The 9,881-nt window shown below is 42.4% G+C and overlaps 1 pseudogene; it reads right to left on the minus strand.

The window, feature by feature from the left end:
* Positions 1-660: 660 nt before the first annotated feature.
* LOC146621603 (4-hydroxybenzoate polyprenyltransferase, mitochondrial-like) lies at positions 661-8,578 on the minus strand (annotated as a pseudogene).
* Positions 8,579-9,881: the final 1,303 nt, after the last annotated feature.

The following is a 9,881-nucleotide window of genomic DNA, read 5'->3' on the forward strand; positions in this document are numbered from 1 at the left end:
ATTGGAAGATGTACTTAGATGTACTTAGTTTTTTTTCACTGGACATTCATTTACATCCAGTCCAGTGAAAAACTAAGTTCAAGGTTCTTTATTATTTGTAACTATGCATGTGACAAATAATAAAGAACCTTGAACTTAGTTTTTCACTGGACTGGATGTAAATGAATTCTCTTTAAAATTTGTTTAAAAGTTTTAGAGTACTGAAACATCATGGGTGAGAGCAGTCTCATGTTGCAAAAGCACTAAAAAGAACCAGTAAAGTCTGCAGATCTACATGCCGACTCTCACCAAAGTCCTATAATTAATAACTGGAAGTGGTTTCTGACACATAAGCACAGGTAAAGTGGGTAAATGCTGCCTGGCCAGCATAAAAACAAAGAGCACCAATGTCAACCAGTGACTTATGAAGGATGTCGCGCAAAGACCCAGATATTTATGTGTTTTATGAACCAAAACAAAGTAATGAGGCCACTGGCGTACAGTACATTCATCAGGTAGGAGGAATCATACTGCTCCCTGGTGGTCAAACTTATTGCAGCAATTTCAATTTAGATTTGCTGGCATTTTTGAAAATACATAAGTTGTTAAAAGAGTGCTTCTCATAAAAAACAAAACACACAAATGTAATAAAACATCGTCTCTAATTATATGAAGGCTTGTTCATTTCTTCAGAGTCTGTCTTTATTCTTTCCACAAATTCCCGACAACAATACCTAAAAACAACAACAGTCCAAGGTTTCTGTTTGAAACAAACTTTTTCCAGCAGTCTTCTGGTTTGTTGATGTCTAATGTGTAAATCTACGAGAGAAGAAAATAAATATACTTCAATGGAAAACCTAATCTTAAAACACATGAATCTGTGCATGTTTCTCATTTAAATGTTGTATTAAAGTTGACCATGATCCTCACCTGGTTTGTCAGGTGCATTGCTATACCGGTGAGTACAGCATAGTAAGGGAGAGTCTGTTCAGCATTGACCCCAGCTAATACCAGTCCAGACATCATGGCCACAACGAAGCCACTCAGCCAGGGTTTGGTTTGCTCCTGGAACCTCAGTGCAGTAGATTTGACTCCTACTTTGATGTTATCCTCCTTATCCTATTTATGAAAGACAAAACAACACGAGGTCATAGTCAATCAAGGTCCCTACTTTAACATCCTGGATCCTGTGGACTTTCCTCCTCTGACCGCTAGCCCTCGCCATCCCGCTGTGTCGCTGAGGTCTGCGCCATCTCCACCACTACGCCCCCAGAGCCGCGGTGGGCAACCCGACGCTGTGGTGCAAACTCACCGCGGAGAGCTGTGCTTTACCCCGGCTCCTCGGAGAAGAGGACCCACGGCGCGGCTACCTGGGAGTCACTCACGCAGTCCGGCTGGCGCATCTCCATCTGAACACCCCCGGTGCCGCGGCGCGGGCGTCTCAAATGGCCAGCAGCCCCCGGTAGCACCTCCTCTCTCCACGCTGGTCCTCGGGGATTCCATCGTCAGGAACGTGCGGATGAGGGGGGCGCTCACGCTGTCGTTCCCGGGAGCCACTGTTGTTGACATAGTGGACAGAATTCCCAACATTCTGGCATCCCACCCACAGGTTAACCGGCTCATCATCCACATCGGCACCAATGACATCCCCAAACAGCAATCTGAGCTGCTGAAGTTGGACTTCCTCCAACTCTTCAGCCTCCTTGGTCAGTTGCAGGTGAGTGCTTTTATCTCCAGGCCCACCCCCACCTGTGGCAGAGGGATAGGCCGTTTCAGCCGGCTGCTCAGCCTTAACACCTGGCTTTCCTCCGCCTGTGTCTCCCACGGCGTGGGTTTTATTAACAATTTTGATGCCTTCTGGGAGAGGAGGCATCTTTTTGGGGCAGACGGGCTCCACCTCAACGCCTGGGGACGCCGTTTGCTGTCCGCCAATTTGGCATTTGGCGTACAGCACTCCCGCACATCGCCCTGTCACTACCCCAAATTGACATTACCTGCAGATCTGTCTGCCACTGACTGATGTTCCCCTGGTCCCAGCTCCTATATTTGTTCCACTTTTAACAGTAATACACAAAACTCTGGACTCGGACCTCTCTCTCCCACAGTCAACACAATACCCGTCATAATCACAAACAGAGAGCAACAGAATTATCATAAATCTAGTAACTCCAAAAACATTAATAACCTCCGGCCTCTTCAAAAATATCAACATCCATTCAACTCTATTGTCAAAAATCCACCAGTCTCAATCAGTATGGCACTTTTAAATGTCCGCTCTCTGTTGAACAAGTCTTTTATTATTAATGATTTAATTTTAGATAATAAACTTGACTGTTTATTTTTAACTGAAACATGGCTGGGTTCGGATGCACCAGTTTGTTCTCACTGAGGCCTCCCCACCAAATTTTAATTTCTCTTTTTCTGTTAGAAGTGGTAAGAGAGGTGGTGGGACTGCATCTTTAGCCAACAACACACTCACCTCCAAACAAATTTTACTTGATCATTTTACCACTTTTGAATTCCACGCTATTGTTTTCAGCAGCCCTCCAGTTTTATCTGTCACAATTTATAGACCACCTAAAGACAGTGCTGCTTTTATCAAGGAATTCTCAGAATTTTTAACAAACATACATTCAAAATATAATATGATAATTTTAACCGGTGATTTTAACCTGCACATAGATCATCCTTCTGACCCTGCATCAAAAGAATTCTTAAACATTCTTCACTGTTTGGATTTTACCCAGCACGTCACACAGCCGACTCACAACAGAGGACACACTCTGGACCTGGTCATCACCCATGGGCTGTCCACCAGCGTGTCCTCTGTTGTTGACTTGGCTGTCTCTGACCACTACTGTGTGTTTTTTAACATCACCGGTTTTATTCAGCGGGAGACCTCGGTGCGAACTGTGAGGAGGCGCTATCTAACCTCTGAAGTGGCTGCAAATTTTACCAGGGTTTTAGACGAATGCCCCCCTGCGATTTTACCTGCACCCTGCGATTTGATTTTTAATCATTTCAACAGCAAACTGAAAAAAAGCCTTGACTCCGTTGCTCCACTCACCACCAAAAACATTAACGTAAAACACGTATCACCCTGGAGAAACGAAGAAGTCAAAAAACTCAAAAGAAATTGCAGGGCAGCAGAAAGGAGGTGGAAGAAAAATAAAAATACTATCAACCATCAAATATTTTGCGAGCAACTTAAAGTGTACAATAATACATTAAGGAATTCAAGAAATTCATACTTCGCCAAAGTAATCAGTAATAACAAAAATAATCCCAAGGTCCTCTTTTCCACCATAGATCATTTATTTAACCCTGATTTTAACAGCTCCCAAAGAACCCCCACAGACTCACTCTGTGAGCAGTTTGCAGACCACTTCAGGGGAAAAGTCAGCGCCATCAGATCTGATATTTTATCTAATCGCGATATGTTTGTAAACACATCTGCGGGCTCGATTGTACCTGAGGAGACACTGGACAGCTTTGTCCTGGTTAATGCTGAGAACCTTAAGAAAGTTTTCTCCACAGTGAGACCCACCACATGTCTTGTAGATCCAATCCCTTCTTCACTCTTTAAAACACTTTATGGATTTTTTGAGGCTGAGCTTTTATACATGATGAATTGCTCTCTTCAGTTGGGTGTCTTCCCTGCTGCCTTTAAAACGGCGGTGGTGAGGCCCCTTCTGAAGAAGAGCAATTTGGATTGTAATGATTTTAATAACTACAGACCTGTATCCAACTTACCATTTTTAAGTAAAATCTTAGAAAAACTTGTTTTTACTCAGATTAATGATTTTCTAAATGATAGAAAGATCCTGGAGATATTCCAGTCTGGATTTAGGGTGAACCACAGCACAGAGACGGCTCTCCTAAAGGTTTTAAATGATCTTAGATGTAACTGGGACGCCCAAAAGCTCTCAGTCCTGGTGCTACTGGATCTAAGCGCAGCCTTTGATACAGTAGACCACGCTATTCTTTTAAACAGACTGAAACACATGGTAGGCCTCTCTGGTGCTGTACACAACTGGTTCACTTCCTATCTCTCTGACAGAACTTTTATGGTGAGTATGGATACATGCTCCTCTAAGATCCATAAAATGACATGTGGTGTGCCTCAAGGGTCGGTTTTAGGCCCTGTACTTTTTAATTTGTATATGCTCCCTCTCGGCAGTGTCATCAGGAGGCATGGAGTGAACTTTCACAGTTACGCTGATGACACGCAGCTGTACATCTCTGTGTCTCCTGATGACACCAGACCAATGGATGCCCTTTTTAACTGTATTTTAGATATAAGATCTTGGATGGCAGAAAACTTTTTACAGCTTAACCAGGACAAGACTGAAGTTTTAATTGTCGGTCCCGAGGCTCAGAGAGAGAAACTCTTGTCTAAATTAGAGGCATTTTCACTATGTCCTTCGCTACAAGTGAAAAACCTGGGTGTTATTTTTGACTCTGAGCTTGGTTTTATCCCACATATTAAACATGTAACCAAAATTGGATTTTATCATCTAAAAAATATAGCCAGAGTCCGCCCAATTCTCTCTCGGGCCAACACGGAGATGCTGATGCATGCTTTTATTACCAGTCGCATTGATTACTGTAATGCCCTGCTCTCTGGTCTTCCTAAGAAGAATATTTCAACTTTACAACTTTTGCAAAACTCGGCAGCTCGTGTGCTGACGAAGACCAGAGGGCGGGCCCACATTACACCGGTTTTAGAATCGCTGCATTGGCTCCCCGTGTGTTTCAGGATAGATTTTAAAGTTCTTTTATTGGTTTTTAAATGTCTTAATGGTCTTGGGCCTTCTTATCTCTCAGATCTGCTTTTACCATATGAACCCTCGCGGACCCTGAGGTCCTCTGGTACTGGCCTTTTGATTGTCCCTAAAGTCAGGACACATACTCACGGAGAGGCAGCTTTTCAGTGGTATGGTCCTCGTCTGTGGAACAGCCTGCCGGAGGAGCTCAGGGCCGCAGAGAACGTACATGTTTTTAAGAACAGGCTCAAGACCCACCTTTTTAATTTAGCTTTTACTTAGCGTTTATTTATTTTATGCTTATTTATTCTATCCTGCTATTTTATTATTAATTTAGGCTTTACCTAATATTTATTGATTTTATTCTTATCCATTTTTAAATCTTCTTACTCTATTTATATTTATATTGTATCCCCTTCTTATTTATTTTATCTTTTTACCCTGTATATAGCCTATTGTGGCATATCTCCAGTGTTTCCTCGGAGGGGGCTCTCTGCACCGGGGCTGTGATCGACCGTGGCTGCTGGGTCGCTGGGGGTCCTCTCAGCCTGGCTGGGGGCCTCCTTTGCCTCCCTCCTGCTGTGTGCCCAGCCTGGAGGCTGCGGTCTGTGACCGGCTCTCGGTGCAGACGGCTCCCTGTTATAGTGTTTCCTCACTTGGCTCATGTGAACCCAGCCCAATTTTTACTCTTTAAGTGTGCGCGTGTGTGTGTGTGTGTGTGGGGGGGGGGGGGGGGGGATATGTGTGTATTCACATCATTTATGTTAATGAGAGTGTGGGGAGTGAGTTGGAGGGTGGGGTGGGCTGCTTTTAACTATGTAAAGCACTTTGTGCTACATTTTTTGTATGAAAAGTGCTTTATAAATAATGATTGATTGATTGATTGATTGATTGATTGATTGATTGATTGATTGATTGATTGATTGATTGATCGAACGAACATAGGACACATTAATCTCATGTTCACCTCAAAGAAAAACATCAGTAAACACAGTAAACTGCAATCCCTTAAACTGCATTTCTTAAATATAAAGGAACAGCTACCATGTACTCACAGTTTAAACTGTTTTTAAATTAGTTTCAGTTTCTCGGTTCCTTTCTTCTTAAATTTACAGGTTCTCAACAGTCACTTTATTATGTATACCAGTTCACCTGGGCAAAAATCCCTTATTGATGTCTGAGGTTAGAGGAGAATGGACAGAAAGGAAGCTGATAGGAAGGCAAGGTTAACTCAAATAACCACTCAGAAGAACATCTGCTAAAAAGCATCTCTCAACGCACAACACGATGGGCTACAGCAGCAGAAAAGCACATTGGGGGCTCCTGTCAGGAAATTGAAGCTATCATTTGCAAGCTAAATTGGACAACAGGTGACTGGAAAAACTGCTTTCCTGGTCTGGTGCTGATGACCTTGGTCATGATTTCTGCTGCAACACTTAAATGGCAGTGTCAGAATTTGGCATTAAAAAAAGCATGTTGCCAGGTATCATTGGTTCAGGGTAGTGTTGGTGTATGAGAGCGTTCTTTTACATTTACTGCACTCAGCCTTTGGTTTAAGGAAAGAATTGTGTTTAATAGGAACGAAGTGGTGCGATCTCTCAGGCCCACTACTTTACCTGATGTGCGTATATTGTGTCATATACCAGCGTCCACATCACTCCTGAGAAGTATAGCGGGAGACACACGGACCAATCACAAGAGCCTTTAATAGCGGACCAGCCGAGCAGAGCGCCCCAGTTGAAAGTGAGTCCTAAAGTGAGAGAAGAGAACAAGAGAACAGCTATAGCTCTGATAATCTGTAAAATATTAACTCTAGACAAAGAACACTACAAGATAACTTTACACAGCACATACCCAACACAAACTGTGGCCAGTAAGTGAACCTCTTCATCAGTGGGTAGGTGATAACAAGAGATAAAGAAGCAGCACCCAGAGCTATACTGTGAGAGCATTTTGAACAATGTGAGGGAAAGACTGCAAAATAACTGGATAAATAATCACTTTTAGTTACACTATGAAAATTAACACACTGTAGTAATATTGTGATCCAGTTCAACTGTTGCACTGATTTTTTTTTCTCATGACTCGGAGGATTTAATCTAACCTATATACCTGTTCCTATTCTTCTATTTATATTTTCTTAATAAAATGTCATTAACGTTCATACATAAAATTGATTCTGAGTACCTGTAATAGTTGAGACACAAAAGAACCCCAAGTGCAAGCGAGAGCTGCCCTCCCAGGAAGACCAGCGCCTGCATTCGAGAAATCTCTCCTGATGCGATTGGTCGAGAGGCTGTGCGGGACACCTGCGCAAAAACACGAACACTTTCAATTTATCAGAGCTGAAAAATAAAGAAACACTTTGAGCAGGGGAGTGACAGTGACACAGGTAAGACTAACGTCTGCTTAGAAATGGAAGTTTAATTTACTTTATTGCAAAAACATGTCCTGTTCTTTGTTTGGAGTCAGCTGTAAGAAAATCTCATTTACTTTTTTGTCGAAGTCTTTGTCCCACATGTCATTGATGGTGCAGCCGGCCCCTCTCATGAGAAGAGCACCTGTACCAAACAGTGTGAGCATGCCCAGATCTGGGAAGCATCCAGGGTTAGCAGCCAGAGCAATGCTCCATGTACAGGGGAGGTACAGCAGCCATGTCCCTATGATTAAAAGGCAATGAATTTCAAGGGAATTAAACAAGGAAGTAAGATAAGAACAGAAACAAAGCCCACAAAGAGATGAATGTGCAGCCAATAGCTACATTAATCTGGTGGCATTTTAAATGTGGTTTGGTTTTAGATGCATCTGTGCAGTGACACTGAAAAAATGCAGGGGCAAGATATTTTAGACTCATTGTCTTACACAGTAATTACATAAGAGTTTTACAGTTTGGTAGGATTCTTTCAAAGAACAATTTTAACAATTATTATCTACATCATGAGTTAGGGCTACATGCTTACAAAGATGCTTCCCTGTTAGTGCCAGTTAATAGCTCTACAAGGTCAAAGATGACGTGCTTATTTTAGCCATTTGTTTTCTGAAGACTGTATTAATGTTATATAGCTTCTTGTTTTGTTCTGTTTTGTTAACATGGTGAAAATGCTGCTAAAAATCGTTCTGGGCTTAAAGAGTGCATGTTTGGAATAAAGTCAAAATTCTGCAATATTCTAGATATCAATATTTTTCTTTTAAACTGACACAGATAAAAATCATTGCATAGCAGAAAATGAATGTGTAGACATGGTCATAATGACCTGCTGAAGTTAAACCTGAGTACATGAGCTTGCTTTGTCACAGTAGGAAGGAAAAACTCCCTTTTAACAGGGAGGGACGGCTATCTGTCGCGACTGGTTGGGGTGAGTGAATGAAGACACGACAACCCAACAATGTGATGTTCATATAAGTACAAACCTATAGGTTTGTCCAGCCTCATCAGCCGGAGGTACGGTTGGACGTGTACTGGTGCTGAATTTACTATAGTAGCAGCTGATAAACTGAACCGTCTTCTCCCGTTTTGCTGTGTTTCAAGAAGTCTTATTGATGACCAGACTGCAGATTGGTTCTTAGGCTTTCTCTTCCACACACGGGAGTCTGAGGGGGGCCCATCTCCAGCCTGTATCCCTTCCTTCTGGATGAAGCAGGTAGAAAGACATCGATAACAAGCTCCATGGTGGATCCTTTTCAGAGTGCTCAAAGCTAGCTTGGCTGTGAACATGGTGTCTCTGCACTCATAAAGATCACCCCTGCACACACAGAAGCAGAAAGACACATGCAAACGAAGGTTAAACAAATACATTTGGTACAACAGAAACAGAGATGTGTGAAACTTTTGGCTGAAACAACCTGACTGTTTTAGCTGTTTAGGTAAGACACTGCACACACCTACATGAGACAAGCTGGTGTTACAGTAACAAGGCTAAGCTATCACTGAAAATATAATTCAATTCAATTCAATTTTATTTATATAGCGCCAAATCACAACATAAGTCGCCTCAAGGCGCTTCATAGATACAGAGAAAAACCCAACAATCATATGACCCCCTATGAGCAAGCACTTTGGCAACAGTGGGAAGGAAAAACTCCCTTTTAACAGGAAGAAACCTCCGGCAGAACCAGGCTCAGGGAGGGGTGGCCATCTGCTGCGACCGGTTGGGGTGAGAGAAGGAAGACAGGATAAAAGACATGCTGTGGAAGAGAGACAGAGGTTAATAACAGATATGATTCAATGCAGAGAGGTCTGTTAATACATAGTGAGTGAGAAAGGTGACTGGAAAGGAAAAACTCAATGCATCGTGGGAATCCCCCGGCAGCCTATGTCTATTGCAGCATAACTAAGGGAGGATTCAGGGTCACCTGATCCAGCCCTAACTATATGCTTTAGCAAAAAGGAAAGTTTTAAGCCTAATCTTAAAAGTAGAGATAGTGTCTGTCTCCTGAATCCAAACTGGAAGCTGGTTCCACAGAAGAGGGGCCTGAAAACTGAAGGCTCTCCCTCCCATTCTACTTTTAAATACTCTAGGAACAACAAGTAGGCCTGCAGAGCGAGAGCGAAGTGCTCTAATAGGGTGATATGGTACTACAAGGTCATTAAGATAAGATGGGGCCTGATTATTTAAGACCTTGTATGTGAGGAGCAGGATTTTGAATTCAATTCTGGACTTAACAGGAAGCCAATGAAGGGAAGCCAAAACAGGAGAAATATGCTCTGAATGCTACCAACACACTTGCTAACTCTAGTGTGATATAACGCCAAAGCAAGCTTACAATGAAGGTTACAATAGAGAATATACCGATTTTAAAAAGACCAAACACTGGACAGATGACAACCACATCAATACTTCCCTGCTGGGTCGTCATTGGTCGTCTCTTCTTTGAGGCTGACAGACAAGTTGGAGGACCAGCGCCTCCAACTGGTGTGGAGTGTGCATCACAATTTCCTTACTGGTTAAATAAAAACCAGGTCTCACACTAACTAGTTTTTATTTTTTATTATGGCAGCTCCATATTCAGCATTCTTTATCCAGTATATCCACTTTGCCTCCTCTGCACATGTACAAACAATCAGTAAGTTGGTTTTATTCGTTTTTGTGGTTTCTTTTGCAATCCTCAATGGGAAATAGCTACAGAGGTCACTTT

This window comes from Diplotaxodon limnothrissa, linkage group LG12 (assembly GCF_057381915.1).
Source record: "Diplotaxodon limnothrissa isolate DT_005_m linkage group LG12, D_limnothrissa_male_GT1.1, whole genome shotgun sequence".
NCBI classification, from domain to species: domain Eukaryota; kingdom Metazoa; phylum Chordata; class Actinopteri; order Cichliformes; family Cichlidae; genus Diplotaxodon; species Diplotaxodon limnothrissa.